Genomic DNA, 26,714 nt, shown 5'->3' with positions numbered 1-26,714 from the left:
AATCTTAATTAAATTAAATCTGTAATCTTTAAGTCAGTTCGAATCGTAATTAAAAAAGAAAGGAAAAGGATTCGTCACGGAGAACAAGTTCCTCACGGCTATATCCTTGGTCTGGCGGTAATATTCGTTCCGCGTTAAGGTCTCTCGTCGCGGAATCCATTTTGCTTTAATGCAACTTGCGTATAGATACCATGGACGTTGGAAAACCGAATGGCCGTCTCTTTCTCTTCGTCTTCGTCTCCTTCCCAGCAGTGTCTCTATCACGAGGACATTAAAACTTTTCTCATCTTCTCCTAATCTTGAAAAATGGTCTCTTTCGGAGGTCGAAGAGGAAGAAAGTAAGTAAGTATGTATATGTATACATATCTATATGGAGACTGCCATGGTGGTAGAGCAACCGCCAAGAGACAGAGACTGGAACGAGATACCTATGTAATTATTCACTGGGGAGTTCGCCTCGTTTCGCGTTATTCCCGTTGCACAATTCCACCCCTTGAAATCACTGCGTCGTTTTCATTTCGGATTCGTCCAGCTTTTCAGCCAGCGCTTGAAATATTTACCTGCCAATCTAAATTCAGATTGATGGAAAGTCGTCGGTCGAACGAGTTTTAGAAAAATGCGGCATATATTCATGAGCAATCACTACCAGATTCGTTTACCAAACGAAGGTAAAATATCACATGTCCCGCGGAGCGAACAACGTCCATCCTCGCGGTTCAGTTTCTTCTCGATGAAATTCGAAGCGGTCCGTGGGAAATCCTCGCGCTGTGGCGTAACGAAGAAACGTACAGAAGCAGGAAGGAAAGAACGGGGAAGACAGAGAGGTAGAGAGGAGCGTATTATTCGAGCGACGAGAGGGATCCATCGAGTGCAGATAGAATGCCTTCCCTGGGCTGAACGTGAGGAAACTTGGTAGGGCGGTCTGATGATGGAAGAAAGGCCGACGAGGGGCATCCGGGCGGAAGAACCAGCATCGAGCAAAAGAATAGACGGGATGCATTTTCCTGGATAGGAGGTTCGGGGGCAATCCACGCTGGTGGATGGCATGCACACACGTGGTCGAGCAACGAACAGGAGGCTGGGTTAGAGCAGCGGTTGGTATTGAGCCGGTGCGCGCGCACTCTGCCTCCTTTTCAACCCCGAAACCTCACGGGGGCGACCATCGTCTCGATCTCGAGGCACACGGCCGTCCGCCCCATTGCGTCGCTTATGCATTTCGCGTGCGTTCGATCGCCTGCTTCAAGGTCGTTCGCCGTGCGAAGAATGGAATCCAGACGCACCTCGACGTATAAGCGAGAAATCGATAGCCAACGTGATATCTCCTTTTTATTCTTAATATCGTAAGGTTATTCGTAATATGTATTTATCAGTCGGGATGGATACACACGGGCCGAAACTTTAGTAGCTACCGATTCGTATTAAAAAGGGATACGTGTATGGATTTTGACGAGAGATATTTTCTCTGTTGCTCTAACGAGAGGGTAGCCAAGGACGGAGTATCGGTATTCTTCAGGGCACGTCGTTCGTTTATTGCGATCTCCATTTTTATGTGGATCTTCCGCTTCATAAGCGGAATCTCGTTGGCGAAACGGCTTTCTACCCTACGAAATATTAATGTCGTTTCAGAACACTGTAGTCACATCCACCTATGTCTCTATTTCCCGATGCCCCGCTATATTTTCGTTAGCTTTTATATTCCGCCCTTTTGTACAGCGTTCGTCGTCGAATTTCCACTGGAAATATATCTGCCTACCGTTGCAGTATTACCTCGACACGTGTCTCGGGTGCAAAGGGTTTAAAAACGCTTATGAAACAAGCGAGGCCAGCTAAACGTTGACGCGTTGACGAACGGCAATTTAAGAGAAAAGAAAAAAGAAAAAAAAAAGACAAGGAGGAAGGAAAGGAAAAAAAAGGCTCGGACGAGTCGAAGGTCTCTGGAAAAAGGGGTAGACAGAAGAGGCAAACTTTTATAACCCTTTCCACGGCACGCCGCGCCGTTGGAAATAGCAATGCAACGACTGTTGTTTACCTGATGCTCACCTTGACAATAAAACATCGTCGAAAGGGTTCAGCCTGAACACGCGAGGTATAATAAACGAATTTAACCGGACCACAACACGAAGGCTGACCAGGAAGGACGTTTTTTTTAGATGAAAAAAATAGCCATCCTTTCGAAACGAAGCAACGAAAGGGGTACGATGACCATTTTACTGTTATCTGCCTGACGAATCACGATGGACTGCAAAGCCATCGGGATGACAGGTGAAGGCTTCGGAGACAGTCTTTGCTCAAGGTCTTGAGACGCGACTACGCGAAAATCTCTATCCGTGCTCGTTCAAAGTGATATATTACGTATCAAGGTTGCTCGATATTTTTTGGCTGCGTCGCGCTTCCGTTCGAGGTAAGTTCGATACTCTTACGAAATTTGCATATACGTAGATGCCCTTATTTCCCAACGAAGCGTAATTTTATCATCGAAGTAGTATTAATTAAGTAAATTATCCAATGATACGAAATTTAATTTATTTTGTCCGGACTAATTAATGTAATAGTGTGCAAATATTGTTTGCAATTACTGTATACGTTCTTACTAGTGCCGCTACGAATCAGAAAACTCAAAAGAAAAGATAAAACAGATAAGTCGATAGCTAGTCTGTATCCTAACAAGTAAAAAATTCGAATCGTTTTCTCGTGTCTGTTCGTTTCCAATCTCGTCTGTCGAAGAATATCTGTCGAAAGGCCCATTATGGCGGAAAAGCAAGGAGATATTTTCCCAAAAACGGAAAACCACGCTACTATGGACGTTTACGATACCGCGAGCACTCGAAGCTCTAAAACAGAGAGCATGCCTGCCAGTTATCTAACCACCATTAGCCTCCTTACGTCATACTCTGTCCGACAGCTGGATCTCGAAGCTGCTGGCTGTTGCCGTACTCGTAGGTAAATTACACGTAGCCGTTGCAGTTGTGTTGCGTTACACGGTCTCTAATGTCCAGAATATAATGCAGAGTTTATTATAACGTGGCTTGTACAAGCTACACCGCACGCGGCAGCCTATCTAGGGACTAGGGAAACTCGTTATCGCCATGGATATTCAAAGTTGCACGTCCGTGCGGAGAACACGGGACACGAGGATCCTCGTAAATTGCAATTCCACGCGTGGGCAGCCATTGGCGCGGATCACGCCGGCGAAATTTGTAAATTCCCTTTGTTACGGCGCTCGTCCAACGATAAGTTCCTCGGGCTATCTCACTTTGTTTCCACTTGGACGTCCGCATCGACGGAGCGTTCGGACGTTCGACGAGTTTCATCAAGAAGTGGGTGTTATCGCCGATTGTTTTTAGTCTTTTGTAAATTTTCTTTTAGATCCGATGGAACTTTATTTTACGAGTTGAATAGACACTTTGGAATCGTTTTGAAGAGCTGCAATGTTGCAACGTTAAAGTGGAAGTTAGGTGTTGCAGTGTATAAATAGAGGCACGAAATGGAAGTTTGTAATTTATATTCCTCGAAATGGAATCAGCGTAGAAGCCGAGGTTTGTCCGTATTCTATTAAAATGCCTGAAATATTTCTAAAATTCAAAGTCTTCGAAACATCTATGAAAAAGTACAAAAACCAGACGTATCTTCCAGCGTCTTAACAAACGTAAATTAATCACGTGTTAGAATCTTGCGGCAGAAACATTCCGCAATATCTCTTTGTCCGTTTGCCTAAAAATATCCGAAGCGGCGATTGCGCGACTTCTCGAATTCTCGCGAAACACGCGTGCCTTTTTAAGAGCGCGGAAATAGCAAGAAAGTTTTCAAAGCGTCGATCAGCGACGTAAGCCGCCAACTTTTCATAACTCGGCTGACGAAAGAAGAGCGAAAAATTTTCACAGTTCTCCGCTTGTTCTCGTAGAATTTAGGGCGAGGCTGACGCTAGCGAGAAAAGACGATGATTCGCGCACACGAGTACGTACGCCAGGGTGACACAGGCTGAGACGGAAGCATTAAAGGACATTCTGCCATTCAGGATGAAAGAGGAGGGAAAAGCAAAGGTGAGAGAAAGATATGGCGTCGAGTGTGACTCGGTGCGATGGGGTGAGACAACAAAAGTTCAATTCCGAGGAACGACGGAGAAAAATCTTTCCCGTGATTGCATTTTCTCTTCTCCGGCTGTGTCACCCGTGTCTGTAATCCGCTCTCCTCTAGACGGAAATCGCCTCGGCCCTTTCTCTGCAAGATATTGGAACTCGATCGTCACGAGATTGATATAAATATTTAAAAAGAGGAGCCCCTCTCCCCATTTCTTATATCCGAGAATCAGTGAATATACTAATACGGTTACGCGATGGAAAGAGCAAATTTTCCTTTCTCTTCTCAATGCAATTCGCGCCACTATCTCGAAAGTGTGACAACTCTAATTTTGTTAGGAAGACGACAAATTATTTAAAAGATTACAAACAATTATTTACAGGCGGCCTGCAGGAAATGACGGTCGAATATTATTTTCGTAATCTTCCATTCTTAGCCCTTGCAACGTCTCCGTGACGATTGTGATCTTCTTCTCACGCAGAATTGAGTTGCTTTAAGCTATAAAACTTTTCTATCCCAAAAGGAAACTAAATGTCTACTTCTTTCTGTTTATATCAACGACGGGATATAGAGCACGTTCTACGAATTTTTTGAAACGCCGAGAAACACCGGTTGAGACAAAGGGGATGCATAAGCGGGATTCGGCTAAAATTTAGCGAGAGGCAGCGTTGTTATTTGCGTACGCCGTGGTTGGAACAATATTTCTCTAGTATCGAGCTATAAAGGGGCGCGTGTAGAGAGATCGTGAGGAACGACGCAGAAACGAGATTCCATCGACCTACGAGAATACCTTGGAAAATAATTTGACAGCTGTGTACGTTCGCCGATAACACGGCGTTTTCTCAGTTTTCCGTTTTAGACAGGAAGCATAGCATAGACCGGAATTCTCAGCTCCTGGATTTTCGGCTGGAATTCGCGTCTCGACAGCTTCGCCCGAGAGTTACGGCGGCTAAGAATTCTATACGCGCGACGGCGAGGAATCTCGAAGAACGTATCATCCGCGCGGTATTTTGACGCGATACTGTTAGGAGAAGGAGAAAAAAAAAAAGAACTGAAAGACATTGAGATCGTTGGACGAACTGTGAAGATTCAACCGGATTTTGAATACTGCTTCGTGTATTATCCCGAGAAACTATTTTCTCGTTTCTTCCTCCGTGGGTTTCGACCTCGATTTCCTTCGCGTCGAGTATAACTGGAATCCGACGGTAAGTCTCTGGACGCTGTGAGCTCCGTTGCTCTTTGAACGCCGGCGTTTTTTGTCGATGGTAGATGGAAAAGTAAGTTGGAAAATTGCTAGAAGGTCTCCGAGAACAAAATAGAAAATAGTCATCGAGTAAATATGTTAATTTTCCGTTTTACGAAAGGTTTAAAAGAGCGAGATATTATGAAGTGAAAAAGTATAATATTCCGTAAAAAAATTACGTTAGGTGACGGTAGATGTTACGGTAAGCTGTCGCCTTGTTTCAACAAATGGAGGAATTTTTATTTTTCCGCGGGTTTCCTTTTACTTCTACCTTCGTTTTATTAACTCGCGTCATCCGTCGGACGCTATTCACTCCCGGGTGCAATAACTTTCCTTCAACGTTTGCCTCGATCAACCCTTCTAATTACCTTTCCGTTGCGCAGCCTGAATCGCCTATGGAGATGAAACAGCTCAGTGTAAAAGAAAATTCGATCGGGGAAACTAGCGTCTAAAGTGTCGAGGCCGTATCGCGCGAAAAACAAAAGAAGAGAAGAATCTCCGAACGCTACGTTGAAAATTTCTTCGACAAGATTCTTCCGGGATGCAAAATCGTTCGGTACTCGTAGAATACGTTCTCCTTGCCGAGTCTCCTAGCTGAAAAGTTTCTGCTCGCCGAGAGAACCTCGCAGCGATCCAACGGCAGGTGTTCTCCGATCCGACGCCGAAAGAAATTCACCACTTTTGTCAGATTTCAAAATCTTCTGGATTAAGAATGCAAATGGCGCGGTTCGGAGGCGACTGCCGTCTTTAGCGAGAAAAAAAAGGACGCAGGTGTACACGAGGTGGGGTGAGGAAGGAGAGGGGCTAGTCGACGTGGAATTTTCTATATTTCGGGCTGATGCTTGAAATCCGGTTGCCAGGCAGGATATAGGATATGCGTAGCGCATAGCTGATGCGCGGTGCACAGCTGCGAGGATTATATTTCTCGCCGAGCAAATTTTTCTTCGAGGGCGTCGCGTAATCGGACGTATATAACGAAGTAAAGCTGCCGCGACATCTGCCACACCGGCAGCGAAATCTTTTCCTCCGCTCGCTTCCGGATAGTTGGCCCCGCCGCTGGAAATTAATTAAAGGCGATTCCCTTGCGACGAGCTTGACCTCTTTCTATCGAATTTTCTTCCAGAAATACTCGGCTGCTCGAGGTAGCGTTTCTACCTCGGCATTTATTTTTAGGCAAGATTGGATTATGCAGCGAGGTGCAAGAAATTCAGCGACGAGTTAATCCGTCCGCGTTGATCAACGGATCATCGATGCTTCGTTGACCGGTGTTGGAAAATTCGCGCTTTCTCAAAATTCCATTATTTTGCACGCTCGATTCGTTTTATCGCTTACTTTAAGGGCAATTTTATAAATACGAGAGAAATACGTCGATAGCGTATGGACTAAATAACCGGATTCGTTTAGATATTACATCGACAGTTGCACGCTTCTGTTGCAAGTAACCGACGATTAATCCGTAAGGTTCTCTTAGGATTTCTTGTTCTAAGAACTCCAGGAAAGAAATTCTCGGCGAAAGTCATTAGCGCAGGCGTAAATTCAAGCAATCACCGCTTGATCCATCTACCACTTGGTTCTCAGACGCACGTCCTTTGGGTTCTATTACTCGTTTTCAAACGCGAATCCTCAGACACGTATTCTAAAACCGCGCAAAGTACGCAACGAGACTGCGAATGAATCTGTGACTCGCGCGCAGTTCGTTCAAAGCGAGTAATTTACGTTGGACGCGGAATAATAATTTCTTCTTTGTCGTTGGGCGCCGCTTTCGCCTAATTACGCGTATTCCACCGGCGAACCGGCACGAAAAGTGCATCGACGCGTACAAGTTTTTAAAACCAGCGAAACGAGATACACCGCTGCAACAAATTAGCGGCAGACGTGCGTTTCATCGTAGATTTGAAACTCTCTGTACGAGCGAGTTACAATTTGCGTTAATACGACGATACAGCTTTGTCTTCGTCTTCGGTCGAACGGCTATTTATAAATAGGATTACACTGGCAATCGTAACAAGAGTAACGCACTCGTAAATAACGCGAAAGCGTATCTCTTTAACCGAGTACATGTAATCAGAGAACGTTAATTAGCGATTCTGCCTCGAGATACTACGAATCACTGTGCGAATAGGAAAAAAAACAGCATCGGAACTAAATGATTTTAGTATTCAGGTCATTACACCATAAACATATCTTAACCTTGTTCCATCGTCTAATTAGTAACAATGTAGGGAAAAATGTAAATTGCAGGCTTCTTACGATTTCCAAGAACAACACGCCGGGTGTTCGAAAACTAGAGGATTCGACTTCGGAATTATCCGGTATATTTAGAAAGTTATCCGATCGGGGCTCGTTTTTTATTATGGATCCTTTTATAACGGCGAAATTGTCTTGAAAAATGTTTTAAACGATACTCTTCTGCTTTTTTCTCCGTTTTTGTTATTTTTTATGTTACTAGTGTTTATGCCGCACGGCACGTAGATGACCCCACTGGACGTTAGGGTAATTGCATTCAGGTTTCGGGAGACTGAAAGGATACAGCGGTCGCCGAGCAGCGCAATAAAGGCGGTCGAAACTAATAACGGGTTGAATTAGGGGTAAGCTATGCGGGCTATTTCGTACCGAAGGAATTCTTTTCACCGTCAGGATACCGGACAGTTTTCTTTTTAACAAGAATTTACCCTCGCCAACATGATCTTTTCGACCGAGCTTCGCCAGAAGCCAGATACGAAGTTCATTTTCTTTAACGTTCCTGGTCACAGGTATTTTTGTCTTCTATCATTTTTTTCTTCTTATCTTCCTTTTTTATTTTAAGAACAAGAAAACAGAAGATGGTGATTAAGAAATGATTTGTTTACAGGCCGTTTCGAATCTGCAAGTTGGATGTTCTTAGGTATTACAAGACTTATATATATCTATCTTGCGAGAAAGATTTATAAGTATCTTCGAAATAGACGAAACTATATTTACGTAGCTATTTCAGCTATTTAGTCCGACAGCTTCTAATGTTTACCAGGTTGTACTGAAATTAGCGCGTGTACCGAACGGAACGGAATGTCTTTGAATTAATTAGACATTAGTAGGTATATATCGTACTCGTTTAAAAGCTAAGAATCGACGACCCTTTGTTTCAATCTCAAACGACTCGTTCAGACTCGCAATAATTAAATTAACGGTGACAGCCCTCTTAATATCCATCTCGGAAAGAACTTCACCGCGAGGATGTTTAATCCCGCGAGAGAGAACCTTCGAAAAGAGTAGGAACGCGTTACGCAAAGCGTTTACCATTCGTGTCTTTCCTACGACGACAGAATTCCTCGATGATCCCTTCGTTACCTAACGCTGGTCGAATAATTCCATCGAAAGGACACACGAGGAGAGTAAAAAGTTCGTTTCAAGTGCCAAGGCAACGCGACATCTGGCTGTTGCATAGCTTAGATCGATTAACCGAGATTATTAACCGGCAGAAATCTATAAATTCGAACGTAGCGATAAAGTACGTAATCAGCGTGCGTGATAAGGCGGAGAGGTTTTTGTAGCTCGCACAGCACGTTCGTACAGACGAGGTCGTTAAACGCGGGCCAGGCACGCGTTAAACCTAAAATCAAAGCTGACCCAGGCGAATGCAACTACCCTGAGCCGTGTTTGCGAATCGCCAGAGGTGAAAGCGGTCCTATTTCGAGCCGTTTATAAATACTCGACGTGGACCGGTTACAGTTAGAGGACGGAGGGACCAGAGGAACACGAAAAATTCGATGGAACGTTACGAAGGCGGACAAAACGAGCGGAGAGGAGGACTGCTCCCTCGACGCCATGTCCGTGCGCCATGTCCTCGATCACGGAGCACGCGATTCGAGCTGCGGCTGGACCACTCGGCTCCCAGACGTCGACTGATTTGTGTCGCCATCTAACAGCCAAGCGGCCAACTTCGTAGTCGAGCCTCTGTCACACGAGGCCGAGCGCTTCTATATAAACTCGCTGCAATTCGGCCGCGGATCGATCCGCCAATCTTTTTCGTCAGAGACTTACCAGCGAGCACGCCCGAGGAATACTTTTCCCTTCCATTTTTCACCCTTTCGCTCTGATATATCGTGGCAACTTTACTGCGGCCGTCGGACCAAACCAGCCCCGACTGGATCGATGGAATTTCTCCGCGGGATCCAGGGATTCCTTATTCGAAGAATCCAGGTCGGATAATACGAAGGGACGAACTGACATTTTTGGTAAGGGATGATTTAAATGGCTGGGATAGGAAACTGGAAGAATTTCAAATCAGCGATATTGAAGTAGAATTACGAAGGGCCAGGAGTCTCGCGTTTCTAGCGTATCGCAAGAAGATATTCGATCCAATAATCGGGCTAAATGGTAGGGTCGATAAGCATTGCGGATCGTTGGTTATGTTTATTCTCTGACGAGAGATTTTAGAGATGATTTGCGAAGGATCTCGCGACAAGCATTTCATGGAATTAAATTTCCATGGTTTTATAAAATCTGGTAGCTATCCGGCGTAACAAACGCAGGGATGATATTATTAATTTCAAAGATACATCTAGTAAAGTAATTTCAAAGAATAAATTAAAAGCCACTATGCTCGGCTCAACACCCAAACCATAGCAAAGTCTAGTTGGATCTCATTACCACTCAACGTTGGAGGTTCCACTAAAAAACTTCGCTAGCATCGATATTAATACCGTTTCGGGCGATGCAATCTCCGAGGAAGACCGCAGCAAGTAGCCTGGTTGCTTCAGCCCCTACGAAATTATTTCAAGTTCGTTAGGAAAATCTCGTCGGTGTTTGGTCGAGCCATTGATATGCCCAGACCCTTTCATCGTTCGAAACACTATGGCCTCTTATTAATTTAGGTATTTTTTAAATCGTCGGTCTTTCTAATTTATTCCTCCTGGCAGATAACGAATCCTAAAGCGAGAACAGGTTGTAACGGATCTTAGAAAAAGTCTGTTGAAACGTTTCTTAATAACAGTACATTGACGTTATTATCAGATAATTAGTTATTGAGCCAATAGGTTAATGGAAACTATCGTCGCGTCGTTCAACGACGAGGAGGAGAGACGGCATAGTTTCTCGATCGTTCGTGCGTCTGGAAGCTGAATTTTGGGACGACGATTTCGTGTAACATGGACACAAGGGATCGATACTGACGCGCTTCCCCGACACCTCTCGGGTCGTAGTAGTGGGATCGTAAGGGTTGGGCAGGGGTTGTCGGGGCGCGACCGACTGGTCTCGACTGGTTGACCCGTCTCGCCACGTCTCAACCCACTTCACCCTGATTCCGAGTCTCCTACCCTCCGGCTGGCCGTCACCACCCCTTTCGTTCCGTCACCACCACCCCGGAAAGCTTCCTTGAAAATTGACTAGAGAGCCCGTCCAAAGATGGCGCCACGTGCTCCGGCCGGCAAAAGCTTTTCGGTAGCTAATCAATAAAAGGTCCTGGCAAGGGCGTGAATGGCCATGTAGAACTTTCAAGATTTTCGACACGATTCCCTGTCGTCGTTATTGCGAGTCAAGGCCGTTCAGACGGTCCCGGCGATTATCTGTTATTAGTCCCGAAGCTCATCGAACGAGCTTTTGATTTTGGTTTTGGAATTTGTCTACTGTTCCTGGCTTCGGTTTACGCACCAAAGATATGAAAGATTGGCTTTCGTTTCAAAATCTTTCGTAAAGAAAACACGTGGTAAAATCAAGTTGTTTAAACTCGCAGTTTTTCTGCTAGATCGAAAAGACGAATGAAAATAATTAATCAGGAATGACGAGTCGTTACAGGTACTCGCGAAGAGTTTTTAGATTTTTGGTAAATCGAAAAAGCGATAGGACTAGTCCACGTTGGCAATGCAGCATCGATAGAATCCAATTTGCGAAGTGAATCCAATTTCCTGCCTTTCCGCGGGCCGATCGCTTCGTCTCACACACGGAGGGAAGAGTCGCTAATCTCCTCGTTGCTCCGTTCGACGCTCCGTTCGAATACTAATAAAATCGTTCAGGCTCGAAACAGTTTACGATTTCTTAAAGCGGGCGTTCGGACGCGACCATCGAAAAATCTTAATCGCGAGCCACATAAAGAATTATAAGACGCCGCTGTCGACTGCAATAGCCGCGGTATAAAGGATTAGTTGCGTTGGAAATTGATCTGCCGCGCGTTATGAACAAGCCTTTTTATGAACTGCCCGACAGCACCGATCCTTCGATAAAGCTTCGCGATTAACCGGTCCGGGGTGGTGTAATAATAAACGCAGTCGCGTCGTCGCGTGGTTGTTCAACCAGACCGCGATCAGAAGAAATAAAGAGACGGAGCAGAGTAGAAAGAGGGTGCGGAGCAAAAACGAGAACGGAATAGAAGACGAAGCCGTATCCAATTAACGTTTCGCGTGTTGTCCAATCGGTGGCAGGAATTTAAACGACGATTCATTGCGATTAATTCGTCGGAACAGGTTTGCAGGATCGATCTAATTAGAATTCTCATCCCTGTGAACGGAATTTCGCGGAGTTCGATGCAAAAGCAATCGCGTTCGGTATCATACAACCTTATTCGCATCTTCGTTTTATAAACATTTGGTCGCGGTAGCCGTTGATAAGCAAACCGATCGACATTTTCTTTTTTTAGTTTTAAAAGTCTACTGAGAAGTATACTAATTAAGGTATACCGTTAAGACAGTGTTCTTTAGAGCATAATAGAGACGTGTAGCATTCGTGCTGTAAATACCATAGATCTTAAAAGAAAAAAGACAATGCCGAAGTATACAGGAAAAGATAAAACTAGCAAGAATAGCGAACGAGGGGGAGGAGATATTGTTTGAAAAGCTGGTCGAGTCGGAGTAGGGATGAAGTTCTACCGGTGCACGAGTTTCATTGGGCGGAGATAACAGAAGGTTACCAGAGTTAACTGAAATGCTGATTTTCTCCATCTTTTTCGTGCGCTTCCCTTCGCAAGGATATAAAATATCCTGTCTAATAAGACGAACAGAATGAAAATTTCGATTATTACCTTCTAGATATTTCCTTTACGTAGAATAATTTAGATATTTTCCGAAAAAAGCACTCAACACTGTATTAACGAAGTTTCGACTTTATATAACGTTATGTAGCAATTTGAAATTCGCCAAAATATACGTAAAAGAGGCGAAATTTTGAAAAGAGAATGTCTTCAATGGTAGGATTTTAATTTTTTAACCTTTTCAGTATTCAATCGAGGCGACGGAAAGAACGAGCAATAAATTCGAAAAGAATTCCCAACAAATCGGCCGAAGAAAGTGACCGCGTAAAATCGGTTCACTGAGTGACGACAGACGCTTGAACGTTCCTCTAAAAAAAAAAAAAAAAAAAAAAAAAAATGTCTCGAGGGAATCCTTTTTCACGACCGAAACAGCGACTCGAGAAACGCAGATAAGAAACAATTTCCTGTCATCGTCGATACGCGATCCTTTCGACTTCCCTACGCTTCTATTTCCATCAAATCGTTCCACTAAACAGCTCTGGTTTCTTTCTTTCCCTTCGACGCCTCCTTGTCAATCATCCGGGCGTCTCGATAAGAGCTTTCCCGAGAAAAAAAAAGGAATGCCTGTTCTCTATGGTCATTGGTACTCCACTGCGACTTTTGACGATTTCTTCTTCAACTGTGTTCTTGATCTATCGAGAAGTTTTAACCTTTTAATCTGCTCTCGATTATTCCTCGAATTATGTTCTCATATAGTTCCAAAGAATACAATAACGACAAGAACGAACAAAAGAAACGAAGGAAATAAAGGCGGATAAACGAGGTGTAGCAAGTGAACCAGAGGTGGTAGCCAAAGGCGATTGGATGGTGATAAGGGATAGACTCGTTCCAAAGTAACTGATAAACCATTCCTCTCTCTCTCTCTCTCTTTTCCTCTCTCGCTCGTCGAAAGTAATTCCATCTCTGACCCATCTTGGTACACGACCTACGCACTGAAGCAATCCACTGGTTTTCCATTTTGTTTACTATGTATCCTCCGTGTCTCGCCACGAAACGACTCGTCCGTCTATCTCTCTCGCAAGTTCGAGTCAGTTCGACATTTTCGTTTTACCACTTCCCTCTTTCTCCCTCTTGCGCGTGTGTCTGTCTATCGTCTTTGTCTATCCGAGAGCAGACTCCCTCCTCGTCGATCGTCCGTTTTGGCCGGGCTCGTGGTTGCTGTTCAACCAGCGGAAGCCAGCTAGACGGCTCGGAAGTTCGGCTCTCTTCGTTCCACCTTGCGAGAAAGCTGTCGACGCGACAAGGACGCGCGGTCTGGGATAGCCAATCAGAGCAAGGCTGTTCTCCTGGCCGCCGATCAATGCGAAACCCCTCTGTACCGACGTGCACAGGGTGTATCCGTGCTCTTTGTCGGGAGAGAAACCCAGCCCAACCTCTGGCTCCTCCGGCCAGCGGAAGCGGCGCTCCTACATTTCGACACGCTGCCCGATGCATCCACCATGTCACTTTGTATTGTCGTTCGACCACGTCGTGCCGGGCAAATATTTTTTCCCTTTTTCACCGAACCGCGTCCTCCCTTTCTCGTTCTCCTCGTTCCTTTTTCCCTGTCGATCCTCGCGATCGCGATACGTCGGTGTATTCACTCGCTCGTGTAAGCGGATCCCAGCCTCGGCTATATACACCCTTTCGCGTTTCCCGTTCTTTCTTGTTCACTTACGTGATAGGAACGCCGATGCGATTCTTGGCTTGCAAGCGTTTCCAAGTACATCGAGGAATGCGTCGAAAGCCGCGTTGAATTTCGTGTTCCTCGTTCTCTGCTCGGCGGGAAGTCTTCGCTTTAGTAAGAAGTGTAAATTTCCGAATGGACGAGGAATAACTGTCGCGTCGGAAAATAAGTGGATTTCGACGATCGAAGGGGATTGGAATGATCGCAGTAAAGGTCTGGTATCTTGCCTAATATGGACACCGTGTACTTACAATGATCATCAAAGGTAAATGACGATTCTTCACGGTAATTTTCGAGTTACATCTTTAACCCGGGCGTCGTTCGGAAGTCGAAGAATATCGCGGCATCGTGAACGACCAGTTCGTAAAACAAGGGGACCAAAGATTACAGGAAACCATCGCGCCGATCCATTCGTCATGTTCGAAAATTCCGCAGTCCTTTACCGTGGCTCCATCAAATTTTATTCCGGGTAATACGCAGCGGCAGCGTCGTTCGGAATACGTGACCTTTCCAGGCAACTCTGTATCCATCTAAATTGGATATCGGACCGAGTTGTTATCGGCGTGACTCGACTGTGTTACGCTATAGAATGCATCGAGCGGGACAGCGCGCGGTCTCAACGGATATTCCATGTGCTTCCTAAACAAACGTACTCATAACGCTGAAAGCTGAAACGGTATAACAGCTTCCGCTTTCAGCTTAATTAAACGAAGAGTTCCGAAAGTGGCCGCGATCTTATTCCCTACCTTGTCGAATAGACCGAAGCGGATCTCGCGAGTTCGAAACCAACGAAGATAATGAGATCCTTTCGCGTTTTCTATATCTCCGCCCCTTTCTCCCTTTCCTTCCTCCTCCAACATTGTTATACGAGACATTTCTTTTATTCCTTCTTTTCCATGTTTCGCGGAGTTCCAGCGATCGGTCGCGAACCGATTCCGTCGGACGATTATTTCTATAGCTATCGTAAAGCAATTTCTGAAAAGCTATTTCGCGAAGAATATTTTCAGCGCGATGGTTCCTACAGATAACCGACTCTCTCTCTCTCTCTCTCTCTCTCTCTCTCTCTCTGCCTCGCACCAGCGATGACCTATCTATATAGAAAGTCGGCGTTTCACCAGCCCCCTGGACCGGTCTTTTATACACGCGTGCACCTCTACCTTGACGTGGCTGGTCTTGCAACTTCCTGACCTATCTGTTCCACGGAGATAGCCTCCTTCCTTCCTCTCGATTGTTCCTCGATGAAACTGTTCCTAAAGTAGCCGAACGTCTTCGTGCTACGCCTGATAACCGACTCCATTAATTCGAACAGGGCTCTTCCTCTTGTTCTCTCCGCTTCTCTCTCGTTATATAAGGTTTTCATGCTTCTTGAGACGCGCAGTTTTATTTGCATTTGCAATTTTCGAGATTGAACCGTGTTGGAAAGTTTCGAAACTCGTCGCGGATATCGTACTTCGACTTTTCGACGGTATTCTTGCTATTTGTAACTTGAATAAATTTCCTTGTTCGTGGGAGGACAGCGTAACTTAAAGTCGAGACGAGGAAAAAGTTCATCGCAGATATCAAGGAGAGATATTATCGCGCGAAAGAAAAATAATGCATTTCCAAAAACAGAGTGTTGCTTCGTTTCGAATTCCTTTGCTTCAACACGCCGTGCTTTACGTTTCAGCGCAAGACTTTGGATTAAATTGAAAAACTGTAGCAAAAGCTTGCCAGAAATAAGATTCGTTTTCGCGAATTTACGCCAAATATTATTGCGGTTATTTAGCTTCGTATACACGATAAAATAGTTATCGCGTCTGCTCCACCTGATTAATACGGATTTGAAAACTTACCCATTGGATGCTGAGCCGTCGAATCCTCGTCTCCAACAACCTCGTCACGTTCCACATCTGAAACACAGGACAAAGAAAGAAAACGTTAACGTTCAGTCTAAAATAAATCTTGATGTATATTTCAATTTTATTAATAGAAATCTTTCGCAAAATAAACAATATGCTAATATAAACTTGTACGTATAATATCTTAGTTAAAAGAAAGAAAAGGTCAAATTTTTATGGCTTAAGATTTAAACAATATATCTATTCGTTCGACGAAAAGAAGGACCAGAGAAAGCGAATTCCATGGCGGTAACCATAGGACCAAGCTGAACAAAACGAGCATCTTTTCCGAATAGGAATAAACTGGATTCTATCACGATCCTTCTCCGTATTATCTGGAATCTCCACTCGATAACAAAATATTTGCGATCGTCATCAAGGAGATTTCCATCATTCGTACGATTATCCGAAGCCATCTGGAGCGATGTTCCTCGACCATCATCGACACGTGTTATTTTTATATATTGTAAATAAGTAGATCTTGCGCATACGCACGATGAAATTGGACGCGCGTGTGCCAAAATACGAGCATATTCTAATCGGATTGCTTTCAGATACGAGAACCGAAAAATTCAGCAATCTCCAATTTCTATTTTGAGATCTAGTTGAAACGTCTTTTTAATGGAAACTTACGAAGTTCGATGCACCGGAAGCTCGCCCTCATGCGGTCGAACAAACGAATGTTAATGATCGGCCGATCGACACAAACGAAAAGTATTATTTACTTGGATACGCGGGAAATCGGCGCGGGGAGAAGCAACTGGGTCGAATACCAAGCATCGATCGATGCTGGCCAACTCGATACATCACGATATCGCATAGGCCACACGAAACACCATGCGCACGCGTACATCGGCCCGTTCATTACTCTGATTCAGCATGGCGACTTTGCCACTTTTTCTATCCCTACTCTGTCCGCTGCCAACTGTTACCAAACTGTGTTACACCCAGCCACTCAGCCGCGCCATACGCACCATGAATATTTAGTACGCGTGCCGGTTGTTGCATGGACGACGCACCCTTTCGTTAACCTTGGAATTCTGATTCGTCGGGCGGCCAGCTTCCCGCGGATGATATCGAGCAAGAATTTCGATTTCCTGCGAAACGGTCGCGCAGCGGCGAGAATGTTCAAATTTTCATGGAGGAAAACTGCACCGGCTAAGAGTAAAAATTACGACCTGTGACGCAACGTTGCATAGAGGTGGCGCAAAAATTTTACTGGAAATTTAGTACGTATTTTGGTCGTACGTAAAATTATCTATTTTTCAGCTATATTTAGAAACGAAAGATAATCAAAGTTAAGTAATAGCTTTGATAGCTTGTTTTCTATTCAGATAACAAACGAGATATGATAAACGTTTGTTCGAGGTTCGGTTAATAATGCAGACATGCTGATAGAACTGGTCTCACGAATGAAGGAAGATGCGGCAATGAAATGCTGTGGATACAGTAAATTTTATCTCTCGCTGTAATTACGCGAGTCATTTAATCCGAAGGCTCGGTGTGCGTCTCTTGCAAACGATTCGTGTCTCCGACCATGTATCCATTACAATATGACGATACTACGTAACCAGAAACTTTTGAAGTAATCTCACGTTAGATGCTACGACTGGGAAAGCTTGGCAACTTGGAGAAACAATCTCTACGGACTGTAAGTACATGGGAGAAAGTGCGTAACGCGACCCTGTGCAATTTAACATTTATAAGCGGCGTAAAATATGTGTATTAACAAGCAGTCGAGCAAACTCTGGCACAATTTGGCTCGCGATAAAAAAAAAAAAGTACGTACGCCTACGCCAGGAAACGGGGCATTAAGAAAACAGAGAAACGAGCAACGACGAGACAGCGTGCCAGCTCGTTAAGGCGGCCATCGCGTCAAAAGGGAACACGAGTCGATCGTTTTCGTCCAGTTCTCTCCCGATGCAGTGAAAAAAGCGAATAGCGCCGCTAACAAGTTCATTTAAAACGCGAGTCAAATCGAGATTTTGCTTTTTCTACTTATTCCAGGCGATTTGTAGAAAAGGTGCGGGTAGGCAGTCCCGTCGAGGGAGTATAAACTAGGACGAACGGTGATTCAGACGCGTCTCGTGTCATTAACTTTCTCGCGCGGCTAATAGAATAACACCGTTTCCATCGATCGGTTTCGAATCGAGTCGATTTTCGTCTCGTCGTAATATCAGAAACTTACAACAGCAGAAACTACAACGTCGAGATGTTAGGAGAATCGTAATACATTACATTGTAAAAGTTTGTCGATCATCTATCGATCAAAATTATATATATATACAGGTATTGTTGAAAGTAAAAGTTAACGAAGATAAATCGTTTTGCACATGTAGGTATTATATAATAATGATTAAGAGGCTAGGAATCCGAGCGAGACGAATTAACTTGTCTTCTCCTGTTAAAAAATTGAAAAAAAAAAATGTGTTTCCATTTGGAAGCTCATAAAAATCGATCGATAATGGATCCAGCCGTTTTGCCATGGCGCGACTCGCGAGAAAAAGGATTAAAGGACTAATTTATTTTCAGTCGGTCGTTCTATTTCGTTTCAATTGGTTCGATATTCGAGCGGAGAGCCAGCGTGGAACGGCTGGAGAGTAGCGGATCACTTTGATATGCAGGTCGGCTAAACAGCCAGCGTATTTAACCGCGCAGACGTACCGAACATAGTAACACATATATCGGCGATTCTTTTACCTCTTTGGCCGTTTCGCTTTATGCACCCTGGGAAAGTGCACGAGCCGCTTTACTGCTCGAGAAGTTCCCGCCGGGTCGGCGGTGAAACGGCCAGGGCAGGAGAGGCGAGCATCAGAGAACAGCAACCACTAGAATTCGCCCCGTGCAACGGCCACGGCCGCAATATCTAAGCAGGAAATTTCCGTGCGAGCCAGGAAACGTAGCCAGAAGTGTACGCGAATCCGGCGAATGTAAAATAGATGTAAATGCGCAGCCGGAGAGATGGACTGCAGAAGCTGCATATTTAAATGCGGATAAAAAGCTCCTAATCTCGAACTGGGACGTCTTTGCCCGAGGTAATACTTCTTCTGTAAAATTTGTCGCAATTTCCCAGCTGCCAATGGTGACACGCATCGGCCAACAAGAAAAATATCAAAGGACGAAGTAAAAAAGTAGCAAGAGTTGATAGGAGCTAGGGTCGAGAGTTTTCACAGAGTACCGGGTACTCGGTTGTGAGCTTATAATATACGGACAGGCTGAACCGAGACTGCCACCCCGTGGATTTTAATAAGGTGGAAACAGGGCCCTCGGAGAAAGCTGAAGTTTAAGTTCATCCGTAACCTGGCGTCAACGACGAAACGACCTGAACTTTGACTTATTAAAAATATTCTCGCATCCCTGCCATCCGTTCTCGTTAATTCCGTTTTCCAGCGCTTGCCGGTTGCTTCGAAAGACATTTCCCGTCATCGCTACGGAATCACGTAGCCCGACCGACCGATCCCTATAAAAACCAGCTCGAAAATATATACGCTGTGTGCATACACGTTCGTGTGCCGACATAGATCCGCCGGTTTCTGCCGAGTTTCTGGTATCCGGTACCTACGAAAGAAGTTGGTGGATGGATACAGGCTTAGAGATGGATGTTGCTTTCTCGCGTTCGCTTTACGAGAAACGCGTTCCGGTTTTTTCGTTAGGTTTCGAGCTGTAATAGAGGAAGATGGGTTTCCAGTGTTTACAGGTCGAGCCACGAGCCCCAAGATCCTCGTTGCTTCGACCGAGAAACAGTCATAGCTAAGACGTATCATCCGAGCAGGTCAATTGCCTTCCAAAACCCCACCTCCGGCCGCTCTTCATCGGCAACCCACCCTTAAGTCGACTATCCGGGCCAAGAGAGCCGAATGTCGGCGTTGGTGGGGGAATAGGAACGGGCCGAGTGCAGGGACGAGTAAAAGTACGGAAAAGCTAGCTAAGGCAGCCATCGTTCGACCACGCTAGGTGCCGCCATGTTTATTTTCGAGCTGTTGCTTCTCCTACCTGCATTTTTCTAGCTTCGTAGAACGTGTTATAGATCATCTCTACCTTTTTATTCTTCTTCCTTTCGTTTAGGACGAGACGTTCGAAATATAGCTACCCGTGCATCATCTAGAGTTTGCAACGTTCGCGATAACTTTGCGCAATAACCGGGCTTTATCCCCTTTTAATTAATCGTTTTAATTATCAGCTCTTATCGACGTCGGTACGGAAATGTATAATACGTAAGAATCGTGCACGGCGCGGCGGTTTTACTCTCTTCGTGGAATAATAAAAAAAAATTTGCTGGATCTGCACGCATTCAGCAACTTACCTACATGCGACTCACGGATGTAACGATGCTATCGACCGGCTCGGGAAAAAATTGTTACAGCGGTACATGTTTCATTAAGACTTTTTACCTTGAAACCGGCACCAATATTCATCCACAAATTAACGCGCATGTGGTGGAAAACGTAACGTCAAAGTGCAAGATCATTAGCAGCTGCAATATAATAAAAAAAGTTGCCATTTTATATATTACTATATAGCGAACTATATACCGTATGATCAAAAGAAAAAGAGGGGAAAACAGGGGTCCCTATTTCTATATAAAGGGTCAAGGTTTTCTCGGAAAATCTGGCGGAAATTTGGCCAAGATAAATTGTTGGAAGGGACGCGTAATTACGCGGGGGACTTTCATAATTTGGCATCGAGTTGCAGCGTATATTTCCTTCGGTGTTTTCCGCGCGCCATCAAACTGACAACCGCGGTCAGTAGTTTGACGCATTTTCCGCTAACTTTCCTACATACCGTGCATTTCCAACGACGACGAATTTTCCACGCGTGACAACGAGCGCGTTATTCGTGCCGGGCGCACACACGTCCGCAAAGTGCAAGACGAAACGACTGCACCTTGGCGCATGCTTCGAGCTGCCTGCATTTCGTACGGCCGATAGGTACATACATACACGGTGTTACGATAATCACGAGTCAACTTGTCCTTCAAAATGAGCGCTCAAACGAGCAATGAGATGTCCTTGTTGATGAGGGAGGAATAATTTCATGCTTATAGTTTTTCCACCTGTACACAAGTTATTTCAAGGTGCGCTGAAATCTATCGGTGGAAAGCAACGGGACGAATGAACTGAATTTCGAAGGTTAATCGAAATTTCGAGCTTTGAGAATCTTTATGCGATTTTCAGAAAGAAAATATGAGAACAGCTTTTCAAAAACACTAGAAATTCACGGCTTGGGAGCAAGGCTAAATGAGCCAAATATTTCCGCAATTTTTCTTGCTGCTTTCATTGAACTTCTAACTTTGAATCCTTTGCATTTACAAACTAAATAAAAATATTGTATATGTTATTAATTCAATTACTTTATGGGTCCTTTATGGGTTTACGTCTATGAATCCTTTTTTCAAAAAGTAATCTAATTCCATTATCTTATTGTCTTTGGTTTTAGCCAGAATCTTCGATCCAAGGAAGAGTCGAAAAACGGGATGGGACACCTTGTATATTGTAGCTCGAAATAGTATTTCACAGGTGGGAGTTTGCAACAACTGCGTGAAAGTAAATTGGTGTAATCAACTGGATGTGTGTAGCAAACCGCGCGCGCAGCAATCTCACGCAATATTGCGCATGCAAAATTTATAAATTGGAAATTCAACGTGGCGATTCGCGTGATGTTGTCGTAGCGACGCGTATCTATGCATCTATGTACAAAAGCATCGATAAGAGAGAATCCACCGGTGCTATATCGATCCACGGCCCGGCGAGCGTTGCATTTTCTACCTTCAATCTTGTTGCGACTATTTATCATCCTGAAATTACTCTGCCGCTGCTCTGCGTTACACCGCGGAATCGCCGCGTTTCGCGCCTCGTATTCCTTTTTTCGTCAACCACGTTTTGTCGATTTTACGAGCGGACTCTATACGCCCATCCGCCAACAGACCAATTTCTGTGTATGCATGTACAGTTGCATTTAAGACCAAACGTTTGCATACTATATATTTGTTTGATCAAATAATTTTAGCGCAAATAGTTTCTCAAAAAGCAGATTAACTCGCGTCTATTATTCCGACTCCTTTACGAGCGAATGTTCCTTTAAATTATCGATCGTAGGAATACATTTTTCCGATCTCTTCGCAAACGAACTTAAATGCGCTGAAATTAAGGCCAGTTTTACTGAAAATAAATACAATGTTACAAAATACAATGTTTATACACAGCATCGAGTGTGAGATATATTCTTCGAAAGTCAAGAAGGAAGCATTACGTCGGTCCACTTATCTGAATCTTTCAAAATTTTTTAAAACATTCACCGATGTTCCTGTAGAAAGCATCTCCGGCTGGCGAATTTAAAACATCGTGTAGTTTCTGTTTGATAGGAGCCCGACCAAACGCAGGATTCCTAATGAGAGTGGCTAAAATGTCCTTTATCCTTTAATTGCAAAGAAATACTTTTATTCCCGGATCGAAGAGACGCAGATAGCCGTGAGCCTCGAATGAAATCTCCGCGGAATAATTTAGCGCGCGCCACGACGAATAATTTAATTATCGTGGAATCGCTGCGCTTCGTTCTTCGTGTTTCTCTGTGTGAAAGCTCGCTCACATATTCAGTTTCTCCATCTCTCTCAATCTTCTTCTCGAATTAGTCTTAATTCCCGCGCGTTTCGAACACTTCGCTTGAATTACGACCGACGTTCACTAACGTCTGCAGGATAACCCCGATCGTGAAAATTCGGTAACAAAAGTGACGTGCACGATTGCATTCGTTGCAAAATACCGTCTAATATTTTTGGAAAACGTATTTTACCTATTCGAAATTTATTATCGATTATTTATCGCGTACATTATCATCGCGAATACATTATATATTTGGAATTCGTAATTGTTATTTAATATTTAGCAATAACGGAAGAAGCAAATTCCAAAAAAATTGTACGGAGAGGCATACAAAGTTTCCTGAACGAATGAAAGGAAGGTAATGTGAAAAATGAAGACTCGGAATTAGCCACGATGTATAATACTCGCGTTCCTATTCCCATACAAAGTCCTATTCCGAGATAACAGGATGACAACGTGGCGGAGAAATAAAAACGTATTACTAGAGGATCAAAAGGAATGCATAAAACGGAATGAAAGAGTCCGGTCTCTCGATAGGTTGATAGCTCGCGCGTCGAAATGCTCAGACACCGGCTTTCCGCAAAGACCGAGCTATCCATTGCGGGATATTTTACGCAGGATCGAACGTTATATCCTAGAGTCTACGATACTCGCGGAATAAATACCTAAGCCTCGCGTAGCCGTGGTCTAACCACAAGCACACGTGATATAATTTGCGGCTATCGGAGCGACTCGAAAGTAAAAATATTCGCTACGTTCTACGCCTATAAAAGGATAAGACGAGCAGCCATGAACGTCAACGGGCCGTTTATGCGCGTATCTCGACGGCTATAAACGCGCATTATGTAACCCGATAGAACTTATTTTCCCAAATTAACTTCGATTTGGATATATAAATTAACTTCGATTCCCCCTTGTAATAAACAATTTCGATGCTACCAAAAGAATCAAGAAAGTCTTAGTAAACATGGGCCCAAATATCGTTAGTTTCCAAGTTATTATACGTCCAATCTGACTTACTTCAACAAACACTCGAACATGTTTCGCCGTAGAATTGTTATTTAAATAGCACAAAGTTGGGGAATAAAAACGCTACACGGTTCTGTTACTGTTACTGAACGACCCTGCTATAATTATTACGCAAGAAATCTGTTTACCGTGCTTCGTTTTATGATCCATTCAATGAGTTACGTAATAAGTTATAACACATATATGGTAGATAAACAAGCGATAAAGTCCGCTATTCTATTACAGGCTCGCAGTTAACAACACGTTACAACTTTGAAACTAATGATATTTGTTTATACATTTCGCGAACATTTCGTTCTTTAAAGTCACGCTGATTTCCTAAAGCAATTCTCATCGTAAATCCTAACTTGCCCGCTGTTCTCGGAGTAGTAAGACGACAATGTGTACGACTCGCGAGAAACGCGCAAAGATTTACAACTGTCCGACAGGAAAATACTTTTTTTTTCTTAACTGACCAAAAAAAATTGCTACCTAGAACGAATGGAAGGGTGCTATTGACCGCGGGTTTGCCGGAAACCAGAAAAAATTACGAGAAAAAAACACAACGTAACCCTTTCGTCCGAGGAATACCTGGCTGGGAAAAGTTTCTCGACCGGCTTCGATCGACGGAATGGAGAAAACCACGCGACGAATAATCCTTTCTACTCGCGCTAAAGGAAACCATACCTGTCTGGTATTTGAAAATTGATCCCGTTAGGTCGCTAACTTTCGCTCTTTCCTCTTTATTCTCTTTTATTCTTTTTTTCGTTACTTTCTGCTCCCATGTCGAGCTACTGGAAGAATTTTCTGCCAAAGTCCGGGAAACTAGTTTCAAGAAGTTCTCCCCGAGTGGTGCTCGTGCTCGGGGCGCAATTCACGCGATCAAACTTTTCAACTTTTTAAATCTATTTCTTTGTAGCGGAGCACGACAGAGTCCAAGTGCCGCTGAGTTTACGAGAAATCGCGAGAACGAGAAAGTACTTGCAACACGGTTAAAAAAGAATTCCTTTAATTGTAAAGAAAGTAGTCGGTGTTTTTACATCTGATTAAAACCCCGATAATTCAACGACTGTTCTCAAAATTATTTGTCGTTCGTAGGAAATTACATACGCGATTAATTTCCAGTAAAATGTTATTTGATCTGTTTCTATAGCGTGAAATTTCCTTTCTTCTTTATCGAGCATAGTGATTGGCGTTTAAAGCGTACCAAGTGTAAAATAGAGCTACCCATACAATGGACCGGAGAGCGCCCATGTCGAACGATCATAGGACGAGTCTCTTAACTTTCCTATTTTTCGAACATCGTCACTCTTGAAATCGATAGATAGCGACGCAGCCCTTTCATGTTGCGTAGCAATTCTTCCGTACACCGCGCTAGTTTACTATTCCATGTGCTAGCTTTATTGCCAGCTGCTACCGGTTCAAGATCTTTATATCACCTTATCGAACGGCTACGGGAGTATTTTTGTTTAGCTTCGAGTGGAAAATGTTAACCGCGAACTGTTGCACAACTTTGTTATCATGCACGCTACGTCGGGAAAAAACGACAGCTTCTATTGGAAATGTAAATCGGTAATGGAAATTATGAAACCATCGTCGTAAGAAAAGGCAAAGTAGGTCAAAAAAATGAACTAAAACGAGATATTTACGTAACATTTAAAACGCACCACGTAGAAACGTATTTGAAACTTTGCGTTAATACATCTTCATTCTGACCTTTTTAACGAGATATAAATTAAAAGATGCGAGACAATAAACGATATTTCAATCGGAATAGCGTTCATAGCTTTTTAGTTGTTACCTATTTAGATAAATTTCGTCTCCCCTTTCGTCTTACAGGGAAAAACATTTGTAAGTGTGGTAATCTTAAAAAAAAAAAAAAAAAAAATGAGTTATACAATTTACTTTAACAAATGCAAAGAAGGGAATGAATATTCGACGTAAATGAAACGATAACGTTTAACGTTTATAGCCCCATAATATACGATTTCATTACTAATAAGATAGCCGATGATGATGATTAATTCAATGTCGCAAAAAGTTATCTTTTATCGAATGAAATTCAATTAAAATGTTTTGCACACTGACAAAATGTATTAACACGTATAACACACCGCCATTAGAAGTGTCTGTGTTTACGATTGCCAGCGTCCATCAACTCTGAGATAGGAGAATACAATACTTTTTATCGAGTTTGCATTTAATTAATTATTCGCGTTATACGTTTGTTCGCGACGTGATTATCTCTTATCGATTCCCGTCTCGCGAATGCAATTACAATCGACCGATTTAACTTTATACGCCAAGAACTTCAGATTGATTCAATTTCGATACGCGATAATTATCCACATTTATAGATTCAAATCCATTCAGTAACCTTATCTATGCAATAACATTACAGCGTAAAAATATACGTAAGTATGTTAAACAAATATTATTCTGCGAGCATTCGTTGGATTTTATCAGTTTCGCTTTGTACGATGTTCGTTTCATTTCCAATCATCGTTCGATGAAACAGCGAAGCAACTGTGCTTACAAGAGTCTTCGCTTTGCAGATGGCGAGGGAATAGAAGAGCGTAATCGGCAGAAAGCAAAGAAATTTCCGAGGAAACTGGTAAATTTACGAGAACTAGTCTGTATAGGTCACGTTTGCTCCAAAGATCTTTCGGATCTTCTACTTTGTGGAGATTGGAATGCACGATGGTCGTTTCCCTTTGGTCCTCGCTGACCCCGCCCTTTCGCGGCTACGAGGAAAATGGACAACAGCGTACGTCTGTCTTTTTCTCTCCCTATCTCTTTCTATATACTCCTTGTCATTTTTGTTCTCAGATATGAAATTGCCTGGTATCCTTTGGGAAATGCGAAGCAATGTCAGCTACGAGCCAACCAACGTACAGAAGAAGGAAAGACAAACTGACCAGTCGGAGAAACGAAGACGAAGAAGCCAGCGCTCTGCCAGAACGAGATTGTATTTTCGTCCGTACCGAACGTCCATCCTATTTGCTTAGACGTTTCGTTCGCGTAATCCATACACCTGTGCGTTCTTGAAAATCCACATTCCACGAACATTTGCCATACTTTCTTCTTATGTACTGTTACGTGCATAGACGCAATATAAATATATATCGGTTTACTTTGTCGCATTTATCGAACCGTCCAACTTCCCGGAGCATTTACATTCGGCAACAACATTCTACGAAGCTGATAAAACCCTACCTGGATCGTCGGCCAATGCACACCGAAG

The 26,714-nt window shown here is 43.6% G+C and overlaps 2 long non-coding RNA genes across 2 annotated transcripts in view; one reads left to right on the top strand and one right to left on the bottom strand.

Annotated features, from left to right (window-relative positions):
* Positions 1–26,714, bottom strand: part of LOC126926728 (uncharacterized) — a 77,699-nt gene that overhangs the window by 42,720 nt on the left and 8,265 nt on the right. Inside the window, exon 2 of the long non-coding RNA XR_007714820.1 lies at positions 15,819–15,875. This is a non-coding gene — a long non-coding RNA (uncharacterized LOC126926728). The remainder of the gene's footprint in view (positions 1–15,818; positions 15,876–26,714) is intronic.
* Positions 39–26,603, top strand: LOC126926671 (uncharacterized). The gene is made up of 2 exons (XR_007714756.1): positions 39–2,401; positions 26,300–26,603. It is a non-coding gene; the product is annotated as an uncharacterized LOC126926671 (long non-coding RNA).

Source organism: Bombus affinis, chromosome 18, assembly GCF_024516045.1.
Source record: "Bombus affinis isolate iyBomAffi1 chromosome 18, iyBomAffi1.2, whole genome shotgun sequence".
Classification (NCBI taxonomy): domain Eukaryota; kingdom Metazoa; phylum Arthropoda; class Insecta; order Hymenoptera; family Apidae; genus Bombus; species Bombus affinis.
The sequence above is the reverse complement of the archived record's forward strand: the minus strand, read 5'-3'. Positions and strand labels throughout refer to the sequence as shown.